This window comes from Anomalospiza imberbis, chromosome 3, assembly GCF_031753505.1.
Source record: "Anomalospiza imberbis isolate Cuckoo-Finch-1a 21T00152 chromosome 3, ASM3175350v1, whole genome shotgun sequence".
Classification (NCBI taxonomy): domain Eukaryota; kingdom Metazoa; phylum Chordata; class Aves; order Passeriformes; family Viduidae; genus Anomalospiza; species Anomalospiza imberbis.
Genome location: NC_089683.1, coordinates 28,696,392 through 28,724,354, shown reverse-complemented (window position 1 = coordinate 28,724,354; position 27,963 = coordinate 28,696,392). Strand labels below are relative to the sequence as shown.

The window sequence follows — 27,963 nt, the reverse complement described above, 5'->3', positions numbered from 1 at the left end:
ACCCTTACCTTCCACTCCGAAAGCTGTCAGGCTATTTCTCTAAAACACTAGCACCACAGGCACACGTCCCAACAACAGTGATGGAGAGATTCCCCTTCTGACGGAAGCACCGTTTCCCATTTTTCCCGTCTCAGGTTCAAAACCAAGATTTAAAAAAGCAGCAGAAGGTAAAAAACGCAGCGAGAAAATCCCCGCACGCCACACGCACGCCCCACCGAGGAAAAAAATCAGCTTTGGCTCCGGATCCACCAAATCCAACCACATGAAGGGAAAGAAAACAGAAAAAAAACCCAAAAAACAAAAAACAAAAAAACCCAAAAAACAACCACCTCAAACCAGCGAGACTTCAGGGGGAAAAAATGGAAGTGGCTGAGCAAGCGAAGGTTTTTTTTGTTTGGTTTTTTGTTGGTTTTTGTTCTTTTTTTTTTTTTTTTTTTTTACTTGAAACAAAGTCTCAGCACAGCAGCCCGATGCACGGCGATGCCAGGCAGTCGACGGTCTGAGAGAAGGACTAAGGCGCTAGTGCGGATTTGTTGGTGGGTTTTGTTGTTGTTGTTGTTGTTGTTGTTATTACTAATAGACTTATTCCTCCTTCCCTACTCCTCCTGCCCCCCAGGCACTAATGGCCGGACAGCGGCGGGGGGTCCTCGGCTGCCGATGTCGGGAGCGGTGTGAGCGCCGGGCGCGCAGGGAGCACGGCGGCCGCGGGAGCGCGTCTCTGCCGCTGCGTGTGGCTCTGCCCGTGCGTGCGTGCGCGCGCGCCCGTCTGCGCGCCCGCGCGTGCGGAGCCCGCCCGCCTCCGTGGGAGCCGGGCCGAGAGCGCGCGCATGTGCGCGCCCCGTGCGCGCCCACCCCCGCGCGCCCCCGGCCGCCCGCCGGGGGAATGGGGGGGCGCCTGCGTGCGCGCGCCTGCGCCCCGCTCCGCGCGTGTCCGCGGCGCCCCCCGGCCCGGACAGCCGGGCCCGCGGCGCGGTGCGCGCGTCACGGCCGCTCGGCGCCCAGCGCGTCCCAGAAACGCCGCTCGCCGCGCCCGGCGGGTTCTCCTGGCCGCCGTTCCCAGCGCGGGGGCCGGCTGCGCCCGGCGTCAGAACAACCCGCGGGCGGGGAGCGAGGGAAACGGGGGCGCTGGGGCGGGAAGCTCGCACTTGATCTCCTTCCCCTTGTTTTTTCTTCCAAAGCACAGCCTCCCCCCCGCCGCAGCCCCAGCAGCTGTCGGCTCGGCCCCGCGATGCAGATTGACTGATACAGGGCTCCCGGGGTAAACCCTCTCAACCTGCCGCCCGCCTCTGACTAGAAACAATAGCAATTTTCTCAACGCGGCTGCAATTAACGCCGTGTTTGTTCCCCGCCAGAGATAAGGCTGTGCCCGATCGCAGCCGCATCCATTCCCTCGGCTGCCGCCGGCCGCCCTCTTCGCACGGGAAGGATGGAGAGCCGGCGGGGCTCGCCCGGCGCGGTGCCCAGTGCGGGAGCGACTCTGCCCCGGCTGAGAGCAGAGTTTGCGAGCCGACAGCGGCTGAAGTGGCCCCGGCGGCGGCGGGTGGGGTCAGACGGGTTCATGAAAAAAGCTTTGCCACAAGCAAGGCGCTCCCCTTTTTCTTTTGTTTTTGTTTTAAATTTTGCTACATCTGGGTATGGTTGGGTATGCTTTTTTTGTCCTCCCCTCCCGCTGCGCCCCTCCTGCTCCCCAGGTCGGGTTGGGTTGTCCTCTGGTTCTTCCCGCTGGCATGAGATATCGGGGTAGTCTGCACGACAACAGATATCCAGCGTGAAAATTAGGAGATGAGATTTTAATAACTGCTGCTGTCAGTCAGCAGCTCTCAGCCTGGCTGTCATGTGCTCCCACTGCTGCCATTCTGCAGAGAGCACAAGGCCCTTCTGAGTTTGTGGGGCAATACAGCCCCTCCAAGCCTTCAAAGTTCTTCTGTATCATGACTGTGTGGTTTTGGACACGACCTCCCACCCCGATGAAATGAAAGTTTAAATTTCTGGACAACATCCAAACCAATCAATCCTTAAAGCAAGCAGTTTTCTCCCCTACAGTCCTGTTCTAGCCCCTGCAAGGTTTGAGTTCCAGTAACACAGAGCTTTTATGATTACAATTACATGCTGCACAAATTCTGATCAGAGGTATTGCTGGTCACAAACCACTTTCGACCAAAGTAAACCAAAACACGGTTATAGCTTTTTACTGTATTTTCCATAGGTATAAGCTGTAAACCACATCCCTGCTAGCTTTTACACTCATAAATATGTTATATCCCTGTTGTCAAAATAAAACAAAAAATATCTACCCAAAGCAAGGAAAATGTGAGAGATGTTCAGGGCCTATGCCCAGCAAATACAATGCAATGCAAACTGAACTGTTACTGGCATACAGATAATCAATGGTGACGTTCCATACTATCTGTGGGTGATCATCATGTTGCCTAAAGTACTTAAAGGGAACTTCTGTTAATTGGCAGGGTGATATGAGCAGAACAAATCAAAGAACAATGCAATATTTGAATAATTTTTTCATCTCCTTTACATTAAATGAAGAACTCTAAGGTAAGTCACAAAAAAAAAACAAACAAATTGAATGAACTCTCTTACATGTTTTCTATGGCACTGGCAAGTTGTAGCTCCTTAACTGTGAGTGGAAATTAAAAAATAATGAATACACAATGTATGGTAAGCAATTGTCTTTAGACATCTCTTAGGTATTCCAACCCAGTGATTAACTTGAACTTTTCAATTTTGTGAAGACATGGCAATGCTGGAGAGGAGTCTGGGATGGAAGACTCCTTAACCTCTTGTCCACAAAATGAAGGAAAGGGTGGAAGTTGTACAAGTCATGCTTAGGTTAACTATGGCAGCTGAGGGGCAGAGGGGTGGGAAGCGATGGGACAGGGTGGGATGGGATGGCAGCACAGAACACTCTGAAAATATCTTTACAAGATTTGTGCAATTAGACTTGAACAATTCAGGTTTTAATGACTGGAACTAAAATAAGATATACCATTTTTCTGAGTACACAAATATCTACGATCCACTTGCAGGTGTTTTTCTACTGGAATTGAGGCCAATTTGAGGAAAAAAATTTGTTTGCCAGGTGTCATGCAGCATTTGAAATAAAAATTGTTATTTTGTATGTATACATGTTATTTTGATAGTCTAGAAGTGAGGGTATGTTTAAGCCTGCAAAATATAAATAGGTAGAAAAGTGACAAGACATTTGTTTAATTTGGGCATGCAGATCACTTGTATTTGGAATGGTCCTATTTTGTGTGTACATTTATTCCTAAGCTACAGCCTGAAGGGCAGATGCAAAGTGAACCTATGCACATAATTTGGAAATATTGAGTAGATCAATCTTGTTTGAGTACCTCTGTTAAAACCTAAGAATAATGCATTAATGCAATCCCACACTGTTTCATGGGAGGGCTGTCAGCCCTGCATGGTGCACGTGGTGCCATCTGTACTACAAAGAAAGTATCAAGGCACTGAAAGAAGTGTTATGTTGCTCAGTAGTAGTGTTGTAGGGATAGGCACAACATAGTGAATGCTAAATTTATAGTGCTGCTTTCTAGACTCAATGCAATTGTTTCAGCAAGGTTGGGCTTGATCCAAACTAGGGAAGAGGAAGGAAAGTAATGTTTTTAAGTAATGTGTGTATTAATGAGAAAAATGAGGCTTACCCAATTTAATATGTTGGATGGAATAAATTAAAGGGCTTGTTTAGTTGAGTTTTTTTCCCCCAGATCTGCAGAAGCACTTTGAGATCTTCAGTATCTTGGTGGCAGCAGCTAGATGATTTCAGTCCAGATTTTAGTGAACATAGCACAAAATTCAACACAGTTTGAACTGGAATTATCACTGACAGTTTTGGTGCAAATTTGGAAAGGAAGACCACAGTTTAAAGCAAGTGGCCTTGGAGCATGGACTCTTCTCTTACTAAACCACCAGTCACTCTTAGGGGGACTCTTTTCAGGTAAAGATCACTGCTGCAGCCTGCAGTGTCACTCCTTTGAGCAAATAAGACAGTCTATCTCCAGTACTGAAGGCACACATTTTAAAAAAAATCTTAAAATTGTTTTCAACAAGAACTTTATTCATCATCATTATTATTATTATTATTATTATTGTTGTTGTTGTTGTTGTTTTGTTGTTGTTGTTGTTGTTATCATAATCATTGTGTTTAACTGACTCCAGAGTTACACCTAACATGTCCTTCTATGTACACAAGAAAGGAAACTATTGTTGTAGACTCAATTTACAGGTAAGAGTGGAGGGATAGTTACACTGAGCCTCTGGGCTTCTGTAGAAGTGCCACTGGTCTGTTTCCCACATCCCACTTTTCACAGATATGCAAGGCCCTTCAAAATCCCCTTTGGCAAGAATAGACTTTCTACTCTGCATTACATATTCCTCTGCAGAACACCAAACTGTATTTCCCAGCTCCAAGTCAGGAAAAATGTTAAATCCAAAGCTGCTGTGACCACTTCAAGAGAAATGTTATGTAATTTGGTGTGAAGCAAAGAAATAAAATGGAAGATGCTGGCCATATTACAGGTATTATAAAATTCACTAAATACCTAAATAAGAAGAGAAGAAAATTATTTTGTAGTTCCAACAGATTGAGAACAAATGCAAATTGGAAAAAAAAGTACATGGACTTGCACTTGTTTTCTGGTCCAGGATGTTACAAACCATTAAGAATTTAATGCATTTTTCTATTAATTTCAGATTCTAAATGAATTTCACTAGTATTAGTTTTCTCTCTGTTATTAAGAGGAAATATTAATTAATTAAATAATAGGCTATGTTCTGCCTTCTCAATTTTAAATACACTTGGAAAGATTATATGATTCTAATTAATTTTATTAGAGAAGTGATTCATATATTTGTAAATAGCTAATTAATAATGCAGCACCAGTAGATGGTGCTCAAGAATATATAGCATAACTGGAGGCATGAGTGAATAAAATGTTCTATTTTGAAATTTAAAAATTTTGGCAAAATTACTAATTTACTTTTGGGAAGTTGATTTTTCATCAATAATATTACCTTCCAAATTCAATCAAACCTTTGGTTGGTTGACAATTTTCAAGTTGAAAAAGTCAGTGATTTACTTGTTTGTTGTTTTCATTCTTTGTATGGCTTCTTCAGCAAAGGTTTTCACAAGTAATTAGAAATTCTGCTACTAGTTTTAACTATTTTGATGTTTTTTTCAATCCAATCCAATAACTGGGCCAGTTATTGAATTTATTTTATTAATAAATAATTAATATTGAATTAATGCAATAGCTGACACTAAGAGCATGGGCAGAAGGGGTCTGAATCACATGTAAGGCCTGTACAGCATCCTACCACAGATGGTGGCTCTTGAAAGCTCCTGAGGAAGGTGCAGAAAACCCAGAACATGACTGTTTTTGACAAGCTGACTTCAAAAAAATCTCACCTGGTCTCCAGTATGCAGATCTCTTTTTAAGGCTCCAAATTTGTTTCAATCTTAAATTTTTTTCTATCTCAACATTATCAAATTATGAGTCCCATAGCATAAATACTAAGTGAAAACTGATTTTCTGTTAGATTTGCTAATTCAACATATTCGTTTGTCACCATATTCTTGTATCAATGCAGGGAGAAGTGAGATTCTGACTTACTTCTAGCAGTTATGTCATATTTTGCCATGCCTCTATTTAATATCCTTTTCAGATATTCCACTCTGTTTCCACAAAACCCTGCTTCTATAATTCTTGTCCCTTTTCTCTTAAACACGTCCTAGTTTTCTGATATCTTTCTAAGATGTAGAAATCAGCACTGCACACAGCAGTTCAGATCAGGCTGCAGCTCTGATTTTTATAACATTGTTTTTCTTTATCATCTCTTCTTGATTCATTTTTATATCTTGCTTCTTCTGAGAGCGGCTACACTGAACAGAGGTCTTCAGTTTGCTGTCCATGTCTATTCTTTTTATCAGTCTTATGTGAGAAACTTTGTCAAGCAAGTTTAAATAAATGATGTCTATTAGTTCTCCTTTGACCACTTCAGTAGTTTACGGATGCGTGGAAAACATTCTAGCAGATTAGTGGGGTATCATCTTCCTTTGCACAGATCTATCATGTCATGGTCTTGTGAGTCTTTTCTTTTGTTATTTTTAATTTGTTAGGTACAGAATGTAAGATTTATGAATCTTTGATTTCCTGAATCACTATAAACTCCTTTTATGATGTATTTGAAACATTTGCTATTCTCTAACCTTCCAGTAAAGGAGTTGTTTTTCAATTAGAGATGGCATAGCTCAACTACTTGTTCAGGATTTTCAGTCTTGGTGGCTTCCTGCTTTTCAAATGATTGATTTGTTCCAGCACCTCTTCATCTGATAGTACCTCATTTTTATTACCCAAGAGTAGATATCTCCCTAACATCCTCTATTGTGAAGACTGATGCAAATAAATCTTCTGTGCTCCTAGCAATGTCCTCCTTAATTGCTGTCTCTATTCTTTGAAGTTCCCAGAAGACATAGTTGCTCTTAAAAGTTTCTTGCTTTTGATATATTTAAGGAGGCTCTTTTAATTTATTTTTATATTTTTAACTTCATGCTTTTTGAGTTACCTTTGCTATCCATTTTTTCACTTTTTACCTCTGCTATTACAGTCCATGATAATTTCCCTAATTTCCTGAAAGCTGCCTTTTCAGATTATGACAATTCCCTGCTTAGCTCAAGTAGCATCTCAAATCCCTTCATTTCAGTCCACTGGTTTGCAACTTACCTTCCTTGTTTATCTCCTCCCCTCCCCAATATGGGCATTTCTCAATAAAAATATTCTTGATTTTCGAAGGAACGCAAATGCCAAATTTTGACTATCATGAATTTTGTTGAAGGTCTCTGTCCAAAGGTTAGTGTTGTGACATTATTTATATATCTTGCATCCTGTTAGATGTGTTTAACCTCATTATTTTAAGACACTTTACATATTAGTTTGGATATCCTTAGTCCTTGACTTCTTCTTATTGCTATTGAAGTCTAAAAATATGTCTAAACTCTGTTTTAATAATGGCGTCCAGTTTATCAAGCTGAGCTCATTGATTTAAGGCTGTCTCATGTCTTGCACTCATTTCTCAAAGTAGTTTTCTTTCAATTATGTACTGTTTCAAGAACCAATTTCCTATAGTTCTGAGAAACTATATTTTTAATCTTTACCATTTACATATCTGATTTGTTTCTAATTGGGTCCTATAAAAATTATTATTATCCTGTTTTGTTACTTATTTTTGCTTTTTCTTTTTCTTTTTCTGTGCCACACCCTTAGTATCTTAGTTTTGACTTGCATTTTTTGACATGTGTCTTTTTATGCCTGGGGCTTCCATTCTCAAGTACAGCCCTCCTCACTTAGAGGGTTTTTTCACACTGGAATTTATATAATCTTTTATGTACAAAGCAAAATTCCTCATGGAACTGGTTCCTGCTGTTATTCTGGGGCAGTTTACAAGGCATTGTAAGTTTAAAAAAAATTATATCATAAAGCCTTCTTCTATTGGAAAGCCTTCTATTTCACTAATTTTACATTTAGTTTTTAATTTTGCATAAATATTTGAAGTTCTTTATTTTTTTAGCAGATGTCATTCTATGGTGTATTTCCTGGATTTGTGCTTCTTTGGTTGCATTTTAAAAGGATACTTAGAAGTATTTTTCTTACCAGTAACATCTGTAGATTACTTGGAGTTCTTTGCCTCTGTTTATTAGGTGTTTGGGAAAAAAACTTTTAGCCTTTCAATCTATGAAATCAGTATTTTCAATACTTTATGTCTTGCATATATAATTGCTGTCGTTTGATAACAAACTTGCTGCTATTTCATGTATGCATATAGTCAAGTGGTGAAATTCTAACTGGCTGTACTGGTAAAGTTATGAGAAACTCATTGCAGTCCCTACATGTGGGCTCGATAATAAACTTTTAAAAATTAATTGGAGAATATTTATGCAAAGATCAAAATAAAAATAAGGCCACGGTTTTCATGTTAATTATCTAAATGCACTGAAATCCTCTTTATACTGGGAGGAGTACAAATATTTTAAAAATGCACTTTCATCTCCAATGTTATTAATGCACTCTAAAATATTGCCTAGTCATTAATCAAATTGAACTGTGATAAATACAGAAAAACACACAAATCCTGTGTCCTTTTGGCTTGTTCTACTAAAAGGAATGAAATTCAGTGTTAATACTGAATCCGTCTTTAATGCCCCTCATTTTGCTTATGTAGGCTAGAGAAGAGTAATTTTATGCACTTTGTGTGTCATTAACACCACTAATCACAAAGGGCAGTGTTAAAAGATGATGTCTTGTGTAGAGTTTTTCCTGGCATTGATGAAAATGAAGGACTGATAAACCTGTCTAGAATTTAACTTTCTGCTGTAAGAGTTTAGTGTTTAGAATGGTGGTGGTTTAACCCTACCTGCAAGCTAAGCCCCGCATAACCACTCGCTCACTCCTGCCTCAGTCATGCTGGGGAAAGAATCAGAAGAGTAAAAGTGAGAAAGCTCATGGGTTGAGATAATAATAGACAAAGCAAGGTCTGCACACGCAAGGAAAGCAAACCCAGGAATTCATTCACTACTTGCCATGGACCAGCAGTTGTTCAGCTGTCTCCAGCAAAGCAGGGCTCCATCAGGTGTAATAGTTGCTTGGAAAGATGAATGCCATCACTTCATATGTCTTCTACTTCCCTGAGCTTTATTTACTGAGCATGATCCCATATGGTATGGAATGTCCCTTTGGTGAGCTGGGCTCAGCTGTCCTAGCAGTGTCCCCTCAGCTCCTTGAGCAACCCCAGTCTCTTCTCTGATAGAGTGGGGTGAAGAGCAGAAAAGCCCTTGGCTGTGTACAAGTGCTGTCCATCAATAATGAAAACATCCCTATACTATCAACACAGTTTAAAGCACAAATCCAAAACACAGCTGACCACTTTACTACTACTATGAATAAAATTAGCTCTACCCCAATCAGAACTAGCATAGGAATGCACAAATTATGCTGCTTGTCCCCTACCAAGTTTAGTTGTGATCAGTCTTAAGATGTTGATGATGTTGATACCTTCATCTAGTTGATGAAGATACCTGTACAGAATCTTGTTTAAGTAAGTTTTTAGTGAAAGTCTTGGGTTCCAATTCATTTTTTGAGGGTTTGAAACCTAAGGTTTTTCCTTGTTATAACTTTCTAAGCCGGTGAAAAGGACAGCAGCATTTGTTTAACGCTAACAGCTTTTGTTATTCCTCTTAGGCCTCATTCAGGGACACCCAGTCCACAATGTCTATCCATCATGAAACACAGAAAGAATTTTCTAAACTAGGATCAGAATCTAAGTGGCTCTTAATTCTCTTATGTCTTTGGTTCTAGTGAGGGGATGTACAAATAGTATGGTAGCACCCTTACTGCTTTACTGCTGCTGACAAAGTATGGCCTGCCCGTCTCTTTAAAATAAAGTTTCTGTGAGCTTGATTTAAGGAGAGGATTCAGAACTGTGTATCCTGAGCATCCAGAAGCGATAGTTTGAAATTAATTCTTTGGGAGGTTTCAAGTATATCCTTTGTAGCAGTATCCCCAGTTATCTGGGGCTTTAAGTTGCCCCTCACTAAGAATTAGGTCTTTCTGAGGCACATAGCTTTTCCCAAAAATCTTTGTGTAACAAAAAGCTGCATCCTAGCTCAGACTTCAAAAATCTGTGCCAAAGAATGGGAATTGAAGTTTCAGCACAGTCCTCCCCTGTATTCTTGTTTGATCCAAATGCATACATTTTTAGATAAAAATAAATTAATATGATGAGTTTTTACAGATGATATTTTCTCAAATACCCAGTATTTCCATGGAAAGATCATTCAAGGATTAGCTGAAGCTTCACCCTGGGAAAGGGAAAGGGACATGTTATGAGACTATGGTACTACAGAGTCAAGATTGGCAAGGAAATATAGGCTGGGGATTGATAATTTTACTGTCCAGCAAAAGAACAGCAGGCATCATAAAAAGCTGGAAGGAGTCATGCTCAAAACAGAAGAGTTGCTCATGAACCAAGTAACTGACCTTTGAATCTCCTTGCCAAACGATGTTGTAGATAATAAAAAATAAATAAAATACAAATTTTTGTGGACTCAGGGGCAAATTGGACAAGAATATGAAAGAGAAATTCAGTGATGGTGGGGGTTGTCAATAAGCGTGCAAAATAAGATCTACTTCAGGAATTCCCCTGTGCTGAAAATAATTAGAAGTTGGGAATGTATTAGGGGAGAATCTTAAGCCTCCCTCAGCATTTATAGTCACTCCTGAAATGGAATGTGGGTCCGAATAAAACTTTAGGGTAGTACAACCATTTTGATCTTCACTCTTTTTGGATATTTTGATAGTGACTGGAGAGGTAGATTTTCAGGGGTGAAAATCTGAGATTTTTTTTTCCAGAGATCCTGGAATGGTTGAAATTTGGAAGCAGGCACTGAACATTATTGTTCAGAATGTTAGGACATCTATTTCAGTTTTAAAATATTGGCTGAGTGCCCATAATTGCCTTGAGTGCTCACATTTAAAAATTTGATGATATAGTCCAGATTCAGATCAAGCTGAGACACAGGGACGAAATTCTCAAGGTCTTTTTTCTCTACCTAAACTCCATTTGTTTTGTAAACACATTATCTGCAATTCCTCACATCTTAAAGGAGGAAGAAGCTATGTCCCATTCTAAAATTGTCTAGTATCTAAAATTTGATTGAATGGGCAAGGCTTATCTTAAACTAAACAAATGTTTTAGAATTGGGAATAAAAGATATACTTTATAATTTTGGAAGAGAGTACTTGGGAGAAGAAAAAATATGCTCTCTTAACCAAATCATTTTCTTGGCTGCATGGTGGGCATCCAGAGTAAATTGTTTCATTGAAGTAGCCTGTTTAAAAGTGTATATATAGGTCAGACACACTTTTTTGTACTGAAACACTCAGTATTTCTTTTTTGACATTGTATTGTAAAAATTATTAAAATATCTGAAAAAGAGGAAGCATCAGACAGTAACAGCCTGTAGCAGTGTGTGGCTACAGTGACAATCGTGATTCAGGGAGGCCACAACAGCGACAGGGAAAGCAGGTGGGACAAGTCTCTGTTGTTTAGCAGGGGAGTCCATTTTATTCCCACCCCTCCCCGTGCCAGGGGGAGCAGAGGGCAGAGGCCCGGGAGCCTGAGCAAAGCCCAGAGAGCCCAGAGCCGAGAGCAGAGAGAGCAGAGAGAGGGGAAGCAGACCCAGGGCTGTGGGGTTTTATCAGGTGTCCTATGGGAGGAGTTTTAAGATCAGATTACAGCCTCCTCGGAATGGGAAGGCTCCACAACAGCAAAGACATGAATGACAAATGCTGGTTGCTGACATGGCGAGGTTTTCTTATATGACTGTCAATAAGGGGTTCATGGTCCACACTTCTGCAAGGAGGTGCTGTGAAGCTCAGCTGCTTGGGTGTCACCAGAGGACACAAGGAAAAACGACGCAACACAGCTCTGGTCACGATGAAGAGAATAATTTATTTCCCTTGACTCCAATCATTTATAGTTCTCAAAAGGTGCCAGTGGATTGGAGGGTGAATGTGACACCTCTCCAACGACACTGGACAAACTACCAGTACATCAAATTTCTCCGACTCTATGAAAGAATGCAAAACAATATATTGTTTACAGAAAGTTGCATGAGAAAGTTCTCTACAAGAATGTAAACTGAGAAGGCTTTAGAAAATCTTAAAAAATCAGGGATCAGATTTGAATGTATCATTCAAATTTTAAGAAATGCAGATTTTTAGATGTATTTAAATATGTGTTTCAGGTCATTGTATTAGTCTCCCAGCATGGAATTTTAGAGGAATAGCTATGTATACTGAGTTAGAGGGTTGTATGTTGGCAGTAGCTCAGCTTATATCAATGGCCTTATATCAGTGTAAAACATGTGAGAATGGAATCATGCTCTTGATATGTGCTCTGGGCTCAAACTAAAGAGTGAGAGGAGAGAAACACATTTATAGTACTGAAATATTCTGTGAAAATGTGGAGTATTACTGTTAGGAGCTAGAGGTGCCTGTCATCATTCTGAAGAGACACATTTTGACAAGACTATACAAAATATGAGAGATTGCAAGAAAAGTAGTTCCCAAATTGTCAGGCACAAGGAAGGAGTATTTGGAGGGTAGGTTTTTATTGTTGTTTTAAAAGATTAATGACTATGGGTGAGTGAGTGAAAGGAAATTACAGAGATGTACCAATTTATATAGCTATCTACCACCGAATCCAAAAAGGCCAATAAAAAAAGGAATTAACCCAAACACAGTATAGAGCATCTACTCCAAATGTATTAGACCTTCTGCTAAGAGATGTAGGTTTTTGTCTTTCATAAATTCTGGCAATGTTCTTGGTTCTCTCCTGCCAAATAGTGTCTGATTGCACTGAAATATTTTCCTCCTCTATTTCTCTATTTCTTTCTCTCTTTTGCCTTTCTCTCTTCCTTCCTGTATGCACACTTGAATCTGTTATTTCACTGTTGTTAACCAGTGAATCCTAGACCTTTTATTGAAGTGATATAACTAAAAATTTCTGGTGAGTGATTTATTGTTCTGTTCTTGCTGAACATTGCTGACTGTTATCACAGTAAATGTAAGTAATGTCACTGAAGTCAGCAGATCTATGGTGAATTAATCAGTATGGATTCTGGTCCTGAGAGTCATAATTGATAAAGTCGTTTTTGTGCTTGAGTCAAGTCGTGAATGGATGTCTCAGTATAGGTTCCTTAAAACTGGCTTAACTGTACATTTAATTAATTTTAGAGGGTGTCACCTTCATACAGAGCGACTCAGCTTCAAAAATGTTTGGTATTGGTAAAGGTACTTATAATGTGATTATTCATAAACTTCTTTTTTAGTATTTGAGTTTTGTCTGTGCTTTATATTTTGTGTATTAAATACCAGGCTTTTAAAAATAAGTAGGTTACCTTAAAATGGCTGTAGTTTCAAAGACTACACTGTGCTGTATATTCAAAAGTGACACAGGGTTAAAAAAAACAGTAGCCTGTTTTCAGTGGAATGCCTAGATATGAACATATTTCTATTTTATACCCATCTTAAATATGTGAGAGAAAGAGACTGAGAAATATTTAATGATGAAACTACTAAAACATGATATTCAAATATACTGACAAGAAGTTGTTCTAATCTCTTTTCTTCCTGTCTTTTATACGCCTCCTCTGTCTTCTTGTCTCTTCATATATTTAATACAATACTTTCATCCCATTTATACAGCCTTGCTTAATCTTTTTTCTTATATAGTTCTTGCACTCATTTTTCTCTCTCTACCATGTATGTCTATGTCTTTTTTTCTCTTCTATATATTCAGTATTTCTTCTCATGCGTCTCTTATTCCTGTGCTACTGGCTTCCTATAAGCATCTATATTGTTAGGCTATTTTCCATATACTAATTTTATCATCACTGCTCTTGGAATTCGATTCCCAAAGTATTGTTTCAGCTATTGGAAATACAGATAAAAGTTCAAGGATATTGCTTATTTAAACAGCAACTTTCTTAAGTTACCAAGAACATCTGACAGCGAAGAAAAAGATTCCTTCCTTGACTGTTCCTGCAAGATGGAAGTATTTCTCAGTCCCTTTCTCCCCACCATTCCACATAAAACTGTCTCATTAATGGGATTGGAATCATTGGAATGATATGCATTGGAATTCCGTCTACGCAATTTTGGACGGACTGCTAAAATGCAGATGGATGACATCTTAAATGCAGATATGTGTAGAGGCTGCTTATTCCCCTGGTGTGGTCAACAAATAGAAACAAGTGATTCTAATAATGTTTTTCATTGAATCTTGCTGTGGATCTTAGAAGTAAGTTAGCTGATTCACATGCTGATAGTTTTTCTTTTCCCTGTTCTGATGTAAATTTCTGAGGCTGTGTGAGATAAACCTTATTTCTGCTATCTCCTATAGTGGGCTGGTAAAGTTAATTCTCTGACTTCCCAGTTTATTTGGGTATCCCCTTCCCTAAATCTGTTTTTGTGTCTAATTTGAAGGGAAGTCAGACCTTTTATAAAGTTTCTCTGCTAGAGACTTACTATTTGTAACAAGATATACTTAAGTTGTGCCTTTGAACCCATCAAGGAAGGTCTCTGATGCAAGATCCAGTCCTTTCAGTCTGGGGGTGAGGACATATCCTCCCAAATCCTAGTAAGATGTGGACAAGAATGTCCACATCTGTCTCCATGTCTTTTTCTTCTAGCAGCATATAGTTTTCTGACCCTGTTTCCATCTTCACTTTCCACCAGTGGCCCCACACCAAGCTAGACTACGGCATCACTACAGCAGTAGGATCACACTCTCATACCTTCCTGCAAGATGCATGTCTAAGGGCAGGCTGTGTTCTGACTCCTCCTGCCCCCAGGAAGCAGACAGATGCAGGAAGGGTGCTGCATGCCAGCTTTATGCCTGGCAGAAACCCAGGGGAGTGCTGAGGCTCAGGCAGGATCTCTGTGTTGCTGCAGTGCTTGCAGCCCCTCTCCTCCAGCATGGCAATGGTACATGGCTGAAAACCACCACCTGGTTCCTGTACCTAGCTGCTGTCAGCCACAGGCTTGAAACCTACAGGCAGTCCAGTCTGTGCTCTGAGATCCTCCATGCCTGGAAACAACCTGCTACTACAGCCCTGCTTGTAAATTACCAAAAATCAAAACTACAGATAACTGGCCATTGATCACATGTTTGGGAGGAGGAATTTTTATGATTTAAGGTCTTCACAAACATTACTGAATTGAGGAGGTATGTGGCACACTTAAAGTCAGGAATTCACATACAAGTTCATATGACGGGTTCTGATAACTACCCTACCAACTGTTGCTGTAGAAGGAATTGCAGGAGTCAATGTCTTTTTTTTTGACTGCTGGTCTGTTAAAAACAGAGATGATATTCTGGGCTCTCCTTCTCTCTTCTTGTCTTCATTAATGCAGTGCTCTTCTGCCTTTGTCTCCTTTCTTGAGTTATTGTCTTCCAACATGTCTTAACAAGTTTCTTTAAAGCTATAAGCCCTTGGGGCCAGGGACATGTCTTGTTAAAACTTAAGAAGTTGTGTCGAAGTGATTTTTACCATGCTAGAATGAAATTTAAATATAGACATGAGATATAATAAAACTCTGCACTCACATACATGGCCACAGTTGGAAATGTACACTTGAGAGCAGAACAAGGGGCAGTTTGCAAAGGTCGGGCTCGCTAACTATGTATTCAATAATTATTAATAATCTTCACACTTTAAATGTACCTGATAGAACTTCACCATAATTTTTTTTGTTGTTGTTGTTGTTTAAAAGGTTTGGTTTGTGATACATTAATGAGTACTTGTCTAAATTGCTTATTAATTAATTAACTTTATGGATCTGAATATGCACATTTTCTTAAATCTGATCTTTATTATGGAAAACACCATTGAGCAGTTAACTTTAATATAGTAACTGCTGCTGAGAACTTAGAAATAAGGATGTAGGTGGCATGTCTTATGAGTTACCAATTGGCATTAATTATGAAGTTGAACTTTTGCACTGAAGTCCTACTACCTCTGTGGTTTTAATATAGAAACCACGTCTCTTATGAAAACATTTTTTTTAAATGTTCATGTGGATTTTTCTCCCTGTTGTATTTTTGGACACAGGATATTAATTAGAAAACTTGAAAATTGTAGTTGGTGCAAAGAAAGAGGAATAGAGGCGAGTTTAACATGTAAGAAATCTGAACTGTTGCTATAGGCTCAAAATAAAAAAAAATTGTAAAGCTCAGTTATTAATCACATGCATTTTTAAACAATAAATTTGCTAATTCTTCTACTATTAGGGGAACCTTCCACCAGACCAGGTTACTCAGAGCCCTGTTTAGCCTGGCCTTGAAGACTTCCAGGGATGGGGAGTCCAAAACTTCTCTAGTAAACCAGTTCCAATGCCTCACCCATTCTGAGTAAATAGTTTCTTCCTAATATCTAATCTAAGCCTGCCCTCTTACAGTTTAGAACCATTGTCCCTTGTCATGTCACTATCTGCTGTATAAAAAGTCACTCTCCCTCTTTTTCAAGCCCCCTTAAGGTACTGAAAAGCTGTAATAAGGTCTCCCCAAAGCCTTTTCTTCTCCATGTTGAACAACCCCAACTCTCTCAGCTTTTCCTTACAGGAATGGTATTCCTGTCCTGTCATAAACTTAGTGTCTCTCCTATGGAGTCATTCCAACAGGTCAACGACTTTCTTTTTCATTTTAAGGAAAGCATTTTCCCCATTTTTATCTTAACTTACTGTGTTTTAAGTTAAAACACTTTCTTATGCTTTTTATTCCAGCTGGTTGGTAATAAGGTGAAAATAAATGTAAAATCTGAGAGTTTGGAGTAACAAGATGACTATGAAACATACACAGTTTTTATGTTTCCTGACAAATCAGATGGAGAAATAAGTGAAAAGGGAAATGGGCACAATTGCCTGAAATGAGAAGGGAAATGAAGTAGTTCAGAAATATTTCACCTAAGCAGGTGTGCCAGAATTATTTTTCTTACAGCAGCATTTTGCCATTGAGAACATTGCACATTCAGCCCATGACACAAAATTTTTATTATTGTCCTTCACTGTTTGACTTGAAGTGAAGACATACAAAGCTAAACAGCACAGGTGTCTTTAGTCAGAAATAAAAGTAAAGGAAATCGTTGTAGTGTATTTTATAGTAACAGTTTATAATGCACTGATGAACACAAAAACATCTTTAAAGAATTTCCTATACTTATGTAAAACTAAATTATCTGGAAAGCACTGGATTAGCAGTCTTGGCAACTACTAAATATTTACCCTACTCTGATCACAGCAATGTTTGACTTCTTAAGTATTCCCTGCAGCTGCAGATTCCCTGTCTTATTACAATGTTCCTCTCTTTAGCTTTTTCCAATGCAGTTCCAAAGATACCTGTGTAGCTTCTATGTACAGGAAAAAGAGGATCTTTTAGAAAACTCTCCAGCACCAAGATTTTGTTTATTGGCCCCTCTTTCCCTTCCCACTCAGTAAATCAACTGGACTGTCTCCAGGGCAATGGCCAGATTCTTGTTCAAGACATTTCTACCCTGAATGTTTCCATTGTTTATATTTCTATAGCATGGAGGAAAAAGAAATATTCTTGAATTTCAGCTTTATGTGTCTTCCATGTAAGATGACTCTAAGGAATGGGAATTAACAAGAATTGTCTTTGGACTGAACGGTACCACAGTTAGTCTTCAACACACTGTATTGATTAGTCAGTAGGTGGATGTGGATTGCATTCTGCCTCAGGTAAACATCCCTGATATGCACTTTTACAGATTTGTCTTGGACCAATGTCAAAGTGAACTTTTGAGAGGCCCAGCCCTATAATGGGTGAGGAGCAAAGCTACAGGACACACTGTGAGGTAATATCCACAAATTCAGAAAAAGAACTTTAAGCACAGGGGAAGGACTTTTATTGTTTTCTTGTGTTTTTTTCCTAAAGAAGGTTTAAGGCAACCCTGTGAAGTTTTCTTTTTGTGTAAAACCTGAATGGACAAATCCTGTCTTGATTTGCAGCATTACCTTGAGGAGCAGATTAGTTATGTCATCCTTTGGTTGGTTTTCTATAAGCTTAGGGTGATACAGCAGTTCTAAAAATTAATTCAAGGGATTCCTAGTGAGAAACCTGTCTCTTGATTATGTTGACTTTTTTCCAATCTTCATCTTCCCTGCCGACTTCGCAGTCAGTGCTCACTCCAGAGTTGAAACTGAACGAGTTGGTGGAGCCCTCTGCATGATGCCTTGAGCAGCTGCTGTGAAGAACCACAGGGCACTGAGAAGCTGAACACTAGATCCCAGTAGCCCTTTGTCAGTTCTTTGGCCATGAGCTCTATGAGTCACAGTGAAGGTATTTTACTGTACTATATATCAATTCCCTTGAAAAAAGAAAAAAAAAAAAAATTACACAATACTGTCTCCTAAACTGACACCATGAAGGAATGTCTTCATTTAAATCTTTTGCTTCCTACATATCTAGGACCATATATAGACACACACTTCATTCACATGACCAGTCCAGAAAAGGACTTTCTGCCTTATCACTATTTCCTCTGCATGGCCTGTGATGTGTCTCTGTGTGTCTGTAAATTGAGCTTTCTAGTCTTTATTCAAAAGAGGCAGTGATGAAGGTAACCACAGGACATTTTGGTGTGTCATAGTCATGAAAGGTGGAAGAGTGGAGGGTGAGCTAGTGTTCAAGAGCTCAAGTGAGATGAATCTATAGTCTCTAGATAAGTTAAGCTTATCTTCAATTTCAGACATCACCACCAACAGGCCTTTAGAAGATAGTGGGGAGATGCAAAACTCACCAGCCCAGGTTTCTTCCCCTGTTTCCAAATGGTGTCAAAGATGCTGGTTCAAAATTAAACAGCATCTCCCATGCAGTGATACAGGATAGATCTCTCAGATATTTCCCAGAGCAGGTTTTTACAGGTGTGCTGTGAGAGCTTATGAGAGAGGTGTAATGTCTGAAGACTCCTTGTTTTCTGAGCTCTGGATGTGCTTGGGACATGCTGGTATGATCATGGAGGCCCGAATAGAACACACCTTAATGGGGCTGATTTTTGGAAGTGGTTAAAGCATACCATCACATAGTCACAGACAACCCAGATAATGTACTGTTCTGTATAAAACCCTGATTATACAGGGATAGGGATGAAACACAATGGACAAGGTTGCTTGAGTAATGAATATATGTACCCTCTTTCTCTGAGAGGGCTGCCATTCAGTTTGAATTAAATGTTATTTTTCCTTATTTTGCCAATATTTGGCATATCTATACCATTACCAATGTACGTGTCACTTTGTGATCTGTTTTATTTTGTGTTATGATTATCTCTTTCATAGTAATGAGGGATGGGGAGTGAAAGCAAATCACTGAAGTTCAATTTCATGAGGGAGAAAATTTCCAGACACTGTGAATGAAGCAAAATGAAGCAAACTTGCATTATTTTATCCCCACCACCCCATTTTCATTGGATCTGTTTATTTTTAAATAGTTTTTCCTTTTTTCCATTTTACACTACTCTCATGTAATGTATTTATGATACTACATTGAATAAGCATACTTTTTCAACTATAGGTTTGAAGTGTTTGAAAAGATGTTCCAGTAACTATATTACATAGACACAAAGATGTTAAATTACTTTGCCAAATTAACTAAGGAGAGAACAATAACAAAAATGAGAACAGATAACCTTTTTCTTACTCTATTCTTCAGTGACAACCTGTGGTGCTTTTAGTGCAGAACCATGACAATGGATGCAGAAAAGCTGGGATGTGTTCATAGATGACATTCAAGAAAATTAATATTATCTATAATAGAAAGGGAATTAATACTCTGACTTCATCATACATTTATGCACATTAGATTTTATTCATGGGAGTAATTTTTCACAACACAATAAAATTATTTGTTTGATACATAAAGTTAAGCATAGATTTAAGTGCCTACAGGATGAAAGCATGGTGAATAATATTAACACTATCAGTGTTGTATTGTGTTTTTATATCTTTATAACAGTTCTGTAATGGTTTGCCCCTTCACCCCCCATTTTCCCCCAATGGTTCCACCCTGACCTCTCCTGCCCTTCCTCCAATGCCAGCCCTCTCTGGTGCCTTGTCCATCACGCAGCTCCTAATCCCACCCTCCCAAATTTTTCCACCTTGGGCATCGAGTGAATTGACAAAGGCCACAGGTCCTTCCCTTAACCTTCCCCCATTGGTTTGTGTTTCTGTCTGTCCTCCTGCCCTCCACTCCCCCAAACTCCCCCATTGGGCAGTGGGTGTCCTTCCCCCTTGTCTCCGCCCTGGTACTTAAGGTGATTACGAAAGCCATGTGACTCACTTTCGGCTGCAGGGACATGGAACTCAGAGCTCCTTGGAGCTTACAATAAACCTGAGACTTTTCCCAGCTGTGAGTCGACTCCCTCATAACCTTCTCGGACGCCACCTCTCCTCCATACAAGACAGACAGCGGAGCGCTCTGTCTTAGCCGCTCCCCGAATCTGCCACGAGACACAGGGGAGTGTCCCTCGCTGCTGACCGTGCCTCTGCTGGGCAGGCAAAGCCAGGAGGCTTCAAAGAGAGCACAGCGGCATATCAGAGTTGTTTTCTGTTTTCTTTCTGAGTCCATACTCTTGACCTTTGATTGTAATTTTTTGCTTTTTTAAAAATTTTGTTTCGTTTCGTTTTGTTATTGCCTACCCTTCATAAGGAACTGTTATAAGGGAACAGCTAGTCCTTGTCTTCTGTACTAGGTGATTGCAATTTGATCTGAAACAGATGGAAACAGTGAGTGAGTTGAAAAATGCACTATGAAAATCCATGAATATGGGAAAGTTACAGCATACAGTTAAAACAAATAAGATATCAAAGCCTTTGCTGTCTTCTACATAAAGGATAAGTTTTAGTTTAAGTACACAAACACTCAGCTTTTTTACAGAGCTCTCACTCATGTCTTTTGCTAATTTGTCTATTTGTACTACTTTAATATATTTTGCAAGCCATTTTTCAAGGTAAAATTTGATATAACTAAATTTACCTTTGAAAAGATTAAATGTAAGTGGTTTAAAATGGGTAGTTTTAAGGCAACACCATCTGGTACATGGTTATTAAGAAAGCCCATGAAAATATTGCATGACAAAATTAATACATGGCTAAATTAGCATAAAAACATAAATTAACAAGCCAGTTCAAAATACTGATTATGATTAATTTTTTATATAAGTTTGCATAATTTTGAATCTCTGTTATGACCCCTGGTGAGATGTAGAAGGGATTTTTGTAGGACACAAAATATAGCAATATTTGAGGGGATTAGTAGTACTTGAGGGGATAAGAACCGGTAGAAGTCACTCAGCATTTTTTTCCATCAGGTTACCCTATTAATAAACATCTATAATAATGAAAACATTGCAAAATTGGATTTTTGAGGAGGTTAAGTGGGATTTTTATAAGCTCACTTTTTATGAGAGACTTAGAAGTACACTGAAAGTTATGACAGATATGAAGTTACTATGCATTAATGTTTAATCTAAAATACTGATCAAAATTTCTTGGACATTGCATTTTTGTTGATATTTCATATTATTCTTGCCTTGGTCACTGAAATCCTATTGCTCTATATCTGTGTTGAATTATGAACAGCCCCTGTAGTATTAGGCTGATTAACTTAATAGGAAGCTATGTGCAAAATAAGCAAAAATAAATAAATAAGTAAACAAAGTGCACAATCCATCCCTGTCAGCATTCCCAAGACATTAAGTGAAGGACAGTATTGCAATTTCTTAGTGTCAGCGGTTCTGGTTTTGACAAGGTGCAAACTTTGGTTTGACAGAGATAGTCTTCAAAGCGATACAACAGTTAGCAAATACCCTTATATGTTTTGATTTCTAGGAAATTGATGGTCAGTTGTTACAAACTGCTTAGGGAGACAAGCTGACAGGAAGATGAAGGGAGAACACTCTGGGAGCTGAAAGATGGAGGCCTTCATCCATTCTGAGAGCAGCTCATTCTGGTAGAGAGGCTGAAGGTGTGTGCAATGAGACAGGGAGCTGCTAAGGCAGTGGTTATAAAGCTAATACAATTTTTTCTTCTTCCATGCCAGCTTAACCCACTGTCATAGCACAGGCATTTTTCAGTGGTTCAGCATTTGGGAATGTCCTGCAAAAGTATCAATGTGATGCTGTATAGGTAAAAGCCTGATCAATGGCTGATAATAGTTTTCAAGGCAAATTTTATTAAACTGGCAAATATTTGGTGTGTTCAGAAAACATGACAATGAAACCTAGATAATAAATGATGCTAGCAATATAGAGGGTGGGAACCACCCTGGAGGACTCCAGGCAAAGTTTGGTGTCTGGTGTCACATACCTACCTTCCTTTTTTCACCATGTCTCCCTTACATACAAGTCCTAGAACAGGACGGCGGGAACCCCTGGGCAGGTGCTGTCAGGGTGACCGCCTTCCCGAGAGCCATCCCCTCTCAGCACGGACAAGCAGCTCCCCCAGCCCACATTACACTCAGGCCCAGATGTAGTAAAGACGCGCTTGACCAGCAAATGGAGAAGGGGTTTTTACTCAAGGAATCCAACTGGGTTTTATTGTAGGAATGGCAGAGGGTCCGGGGAAGGCAGGACACAAGTAAGGTGGAGAGTAGGACAGGCAGGATCTCAGTTGAAAGGTGTCAGTATCAAGGAGCCAGAGAGAGAGGGGGCTGATCTCTCTCACAGAAGCACAAGGCACTCAGGCACAAAGCACCAAGCCCCAAGCAGGGGAGGGGACAGGGTATATAACCGGGGAAGGGTAGGCAGGGTTAAGGTATAAACAAACCAATGGGGTTAGGGAAGAAGGGAGGAGCTGGGATGGGTGACACAGCCACAATCAATGGGGAGCTGAGAGGGGAGTGGTTCTAGACAGAGGCCAATGGGTAGACAGAGGATACAGAGTTTTCCAGAACAGGGAAGAGAGAGCAGGGAACCCTGGAAAAAGGCTCTGTTTTCTTACCCTGGACTAGAAGGGAGTTTCCTCCCAGGGCATTCCCACTCTGATGTCCAACCCATGGCCTCCCACACAGGATGTCTCCCTTCCTTGGGTGTTGTGGCGTGTTTGGGGGGGGGGGGGGGGGGGAGACCAAAGGATCACAGGCTTGGAGTAAACCAGACATTTTCGAGGGGTGAGACAGAGCATACCATTTAACTAAAATATAACACCACACTTGGGCTCCTCTTTTTTTTTTTTTTTGGCCATTTACTATAGGAGCAACCTCTGGTGAACTACTTTGGATCAATGTTTTAGATGGCTGAAATGAGGTGAGATAAACGATATCTAAAGTTCATCAATTCTTTTTCCACAGCCTTCTCTCCTCTCCACCCTTTTTTTCCTTTTCCTTTTCCTTTTCCTTTTCCTTTTCCTTTTTTCCTTTCCTTTCCTTTCCTTTCTTTCCTTTTCCTTTCCTTTCCTTTCCTTCTTCCTTTCCTTTCCTTTCCTTTCCTCTTTCCTTTCTTTCCTTTTCCTTTCCTTTCCTTTCCTTCTTCCTTTCCTTTCCTTTCCTTTCCTTTCCTTTCCTTTCCTTTCCTTTCCTTTCCTTTCCTTTCTTTCCTTTCCTTTCCTTTCCTTTCCTTTCCTTTCCTTTCCTTTCCTTTCCTTTCCTTTCCATCTGTCACTCTCTCTCCATCCATCCATCCATCCATCCATCCATCCATCCATCCATCCATCCATAATTTCTACATGGATCTAAAACATAGACTTCACTCCACAAGTGTGTGTGTGTATGTGTGTGTGTTTATGAACACATATACAAGCACATTTGTCAGATTTTTAAGGATGTGATTCGGCCCTTAAAAAACAAATCTTATTTATACATGCTATATGCCATCTGCATATATGAGAGTTTGAATAGTAAAGAATCACCTCTGTCCTTCAAACAAAATTTAAAAGTTCTGTCAGCAAATGTTTTAACAGTTCCCTAATCAGCAGCCTTCTTTCTGTTGGATCCATGGTTAACTGCTCCTCAGCTGCTGTAATAAAAATTTGTAGCCTCTCCCCAAACCGTTGCAAGTGTTGTGATCAACACACAAAGAGTTTGCTGGATCTCTAATTAGCTGTCATTGTTTTAAGTCCATTGTTTTAAGTCCTTTGCCCCACAGCCCAGCTCACAAATAAAAATATATAGCTTTTAAATTAAATATGCAGGTAAAATACATGAGTAAGAAAATATTTAAACCTCACAGGTAAAAAATAAAACTCTTTCCCTTTTCCCCTTGCTCTTATTTTAATTGCTTTAGAGTGGAGACAGGACTAGGGTTGCCTAACCACCTTGAGGATGTGAGCACTATTTTTAAGGTGTGCTGATGGCTGCATTGTCATTATGATTGCACAGAGGTTTAAGAGCAGGAGCGAGGCCCCCTACTTACCGCCTGGATGGCATTGTTTAACCAGTTGAGATGAACAACAGGTTATCTAAGACTTCATAGACCATCCTCTGTACTTCAGTCTCATAAATTAAGGAAAGAATCGTGTCATGGTATTGTTATTTTGTAAAAAAAACAAAAAAAGCTCTGATACATAATTTGTTTTGGGGTAATTTTATAGCAATTTTGGCCTGGTTTAATCAAATCATGAATTATCTTCTGGGCATGAAGTTAAAAAAAAATAAAAATAAAGAAGGCAGGTGTGGCTCCAAACTCAGCAGGAGATGGCTACCAATGCAGTAAGGAGGAGCTGAGAGCCAAGACATCTGCTTTCGCATCAGTAAAATCCTGTCTAAGAGGGACGCATGAGGCTTATAAGTGCTGAAGTAATTGGTAGCTGGAGGCAATGAACTTCTTACTCTTCCAAAAATGACGTGCTCATGTAAGAGGCAGAGCTTCTGGATCCAGGCCCATGTTGAGTTCTGAACTCCACACAAATTTAGAGAAGCAATGTGCTTTTCAGTTCTGTAGTTGTAATTATGCTTTCCTACTGGTGGCAGCACAGTGTAAGTTCCTGAACTCAATATTGTTCCAGGTGAAGAGACAAATGAGTATGATAGAATACCTGTGATATTAATATAAGGATTCATAAATAACACATTTTTATATTTCAGGTTTCATGACTTGACCCCAAATTCACAAAATATCCTACTTTTCGAAATGTGTGATTTCTGGAAAAATAGACTTCAGTTAATCCTTTCCACCCCATCCCCTCCCCATCCCCATTTCTACAGCAGCTGGGATTTTTCTGTGTCTTTTTTGTTAGAGCTCTGATTTTAGCTGGGATCTGACAATCCTTCCTCTTAGCAACTCATCTCTGAGGAGGTTACTCATGGTCTTCTCCAGTTTCTTGGGCTTGATCATAGAGCTTGGTCTACTCATCTGATACCACTCAATGTTCACTGCCCACGGCCAGTCAATAGTTTGACTTCTACGCAGAAGTGAAGAAGTTAAAACAAACAGGATAATTGCATTTTCAGTAGGCTAGAGAGTTCCTTAAAGAAAGCAGGTCTCATATTATAGTTACCAGGGACAACAATTTTATGTCTCTGAGGTTATTTCATTATCTTGTGTTTTTAAAATAGGATACACTGGATACAATTCAGTGTATTACATGTTAACTTTTAACATAAGCCCTTGAAAACATCTTAGTGCAAACCTGATTAACTTTGTTAACTGTTAACTTTGACAAAATAAGCAAGTGGATTTGGTATGCTTTACAAAATTATGGCTGGTTTCTCATTTGTTGCATGATGTACTTTTGACCTGCTAAGGCCTGATGGCTGCCCAAGGGATGTTGGATTCACTGACAAGTTGAAAAGAGCTATATTTTTTCAACAAATTAGTGACTCAGATAATTATTTAGCAAGGTTTACTTATCTGCAGCATCTGAGGGCTGATCTTGCATACTTTTTGTTGTTATTTTGGTTCTAAATGTCTCCTTTTCTTTCATTTCCTTGCCTTGCCTCTTTTGTTTGTTCAAATCAGTGCATACAAATCCTCACAATTAAAGTTAATTTTAAAAACATTCACAATATTTTTTTTCAAAAAATGTGTACTGCTGAATTAACTTGTTTTTTACCAGCATATGATTATAATTATAATCAGTGATAAACAATGCCAAATGTGGACTACAGGGATGAAAGAGGTCCATCAGTGTTTTTTACCAGGCATTTTAACACATAAAGTTTTTGATATTTCATCTGAGATTTTTAATTGTTACAATTAGGAAATGTATAATAATTCAGTAGTACAGTTTTCCAGTTCTGCCTGTTACAGTCCTATTCATATACACACAACTCCTGCTATCTTACTCTGTTCTGAAAAGTAAAGTGAATATGAATAATTTTAGTGAATAACTTAAACTAAATTCCATTAGAATTATTTGTTGTTCTGGGATTTTGAAACATTTATGTGGCAAATATCCATGTTTTTTCTGTTACAAATGAACAAATTGCATTCATGGTTCAGTGTGATCCATTCATTACTTCATGGAGCCCAAAGTCCTTCAGGAAGTGTGACAAATCCACATAATTTCCCTGAATGCTAGGTTGTGCATGTTTTGTATCTGATTAAGTTGAAAGATGTGTTAAAGAAACGTAGAAAAATCCTCATGTATAAAAATCCTCAGGCAGCTCCCAATAGCTACATATCTCAAAAATCTCTGGAGCATTTTGTTATTCAAAGCAAAATTGGCAGTAATTTACACTCAATAAATTGGTTCCAGATCTGCCTCTTTCAGATGATATCACAAGGACATGATTTTATGTGTGATTCCCTTACCTTTTGTCAAAGTATGTTCTTTTTAAGAAATTTGCTGTAGCAAATGCAGATGATAAAGACTCCCTTGCCTTGCAGAGCATGAAAGAATGTAATGGATCAATAGTTCATATACAAGCTATGTTCTGATCAAATAAAATCATCATTTTTCCCCCAAGTTTTTTGAAAAAGAAGGATTCATGGAAAAATCTTAACATATATCATTCATATTGCATTGATAAAGCCTCCATTTGCTATAAACCACACAGTCTTTGCAGAGAGGTACAATAAGTTTTGATTTGTAACCAAAGAAAAGTGAAAATTAAGCCTTGTAGCAGTCAGGCCTTGACTCTGAAGAAGTAGTCCTTTGTATAGTTTTGAGTTCATTGCTATTTAACAGCTTTACCAAATAATAGTTTGTTACAAAACTGACTAATTTGGTTCGGGATTTTTTTTAAGGTAGCTGTGAAGAAATACATCTTATCTGTCTGCAACTTGTAAATTCATAGAAAAAAGTAGTTTAAAAATAACAACAGAAATTATAAATAAATATGAAAGTGGGAAATTAGGAAAATGAAAATTTAAACTGAAAGACAAATAGTTTTCTCATGGTAACATCACTTAGACTTGAAACTTCAAAACAAAAATATTTGAAACTGAAACAAAAAAAAAGGAAAAAATCACAGTCTAGCACTGGTAAAAGGATAACTTAAATAATGTCATTTTTCTTTTATATTTTGAACTTACCAGCTCTGTGATTATGAATGGTTGTAATTTTAAGAGAAAGGAAGGAAAATGTGCTTTGTTCAGATGATAGTGGTACTTTGTTGGTTGCCTGCATGTGTCTGGGAGAAAAATGCTGTTGTGAAGTTGCTCATATCTCTATACATTCTATTATTTGAAGGAAAAAATACTTTCAGTGGAGATGCATTAAAGAGGTCCATAGACACCCATTCCTTGACTCCAGTTTAAGTTGCAGTTGCAGGATGAGGTCAACAACATCTTGTACCTCTGGTACAAGCATACTTTGTGACTTGAAATCAATGAAGTATTGGAAGCGGCAAACATCTCTCCTGTCCTTATCTCTTTCTGTAAAGGAAAGCATCAGATGGCTGATAAAGGTAGTGTTTTTATTATTTCTGTTGGCTTTGTGCCACTTGAGGAAATTCTGGTTTTCCTATTGCAGCGTAAGTTTAACTGGCTGTAATACTTCCACCTTTGACCTTTATTACTTGTCTTTATTTTTTTTTTTAATTTCAGGAAAGCTTGAGAATATGGAAGATTCCACCATATTCCTGGATCTCAATATTTATGTACTGTATTTCCTTAATCTAGGGAAAAGTAAATGAACTTTGTGCTTTTTTTCCTAGTTACTGGCAAAGATATGTTTGTAGAAGATTTTTGTCTCTCACAATATGTTGATGAGACTTAATGCTAGAGTATAATATTCTTGCCTCTTTTTTCACTTAAAAATAATTGTTTGCATGTATTTGTCTTTTTTGTTCATATTACAGCACTGCAGCTAGATCTTTAATTGTTGACATCCTGCTTTATGGAGCTCCTCAGAAGTACATCAATTCTATTAGAGAGATCATTGTGTAAGAAACCTTCATCTGAACAAAACTGATCCT

The 27,963-nt window shown here is 39.0% G+C and overlaps 1 protein-coding gene and 1 long non-coding RNA gene across 8 annotated transcripts in view; one reads left to right on the top strand and one right to left on the bottom strand.

Annotated features, from left to right (window-relative positions):
* The window catches only part of ADGRB3 (adhesion G protein-coupled receptor B3), a 448,710-nt gene extending 447,998 nt beyond the window's left edge, over nt 1-712 (bottom strand). For 3 of the 7 annotated variants that reach the window (XR_010997055.1, XM_068183751.1, XM_068183747.1), the window contains exon 1: nt 9-712. The gene's annotated coding sequence lies outside the window, so the exon portion shown is untranslated. The remainder of the gene's footprint in view (nt 1-8) is intronic. The other 4 variants (XM_068183743.1, XM_068183750.1, XM_068183748.1 and 1 more) reach the window with 2 other exon arrangements.
* Nucleotides 402-27,963, top strand: LOC137470428 (uncharacterized). Its single transcript, XR_010997056.1, has 3 exons — nt 402-536; nt 17,786-17,949; nt 27,847-27,963. It is a non-coding gene; the product is annotated as an uncharacterized lncRNA (long non-coding RNA).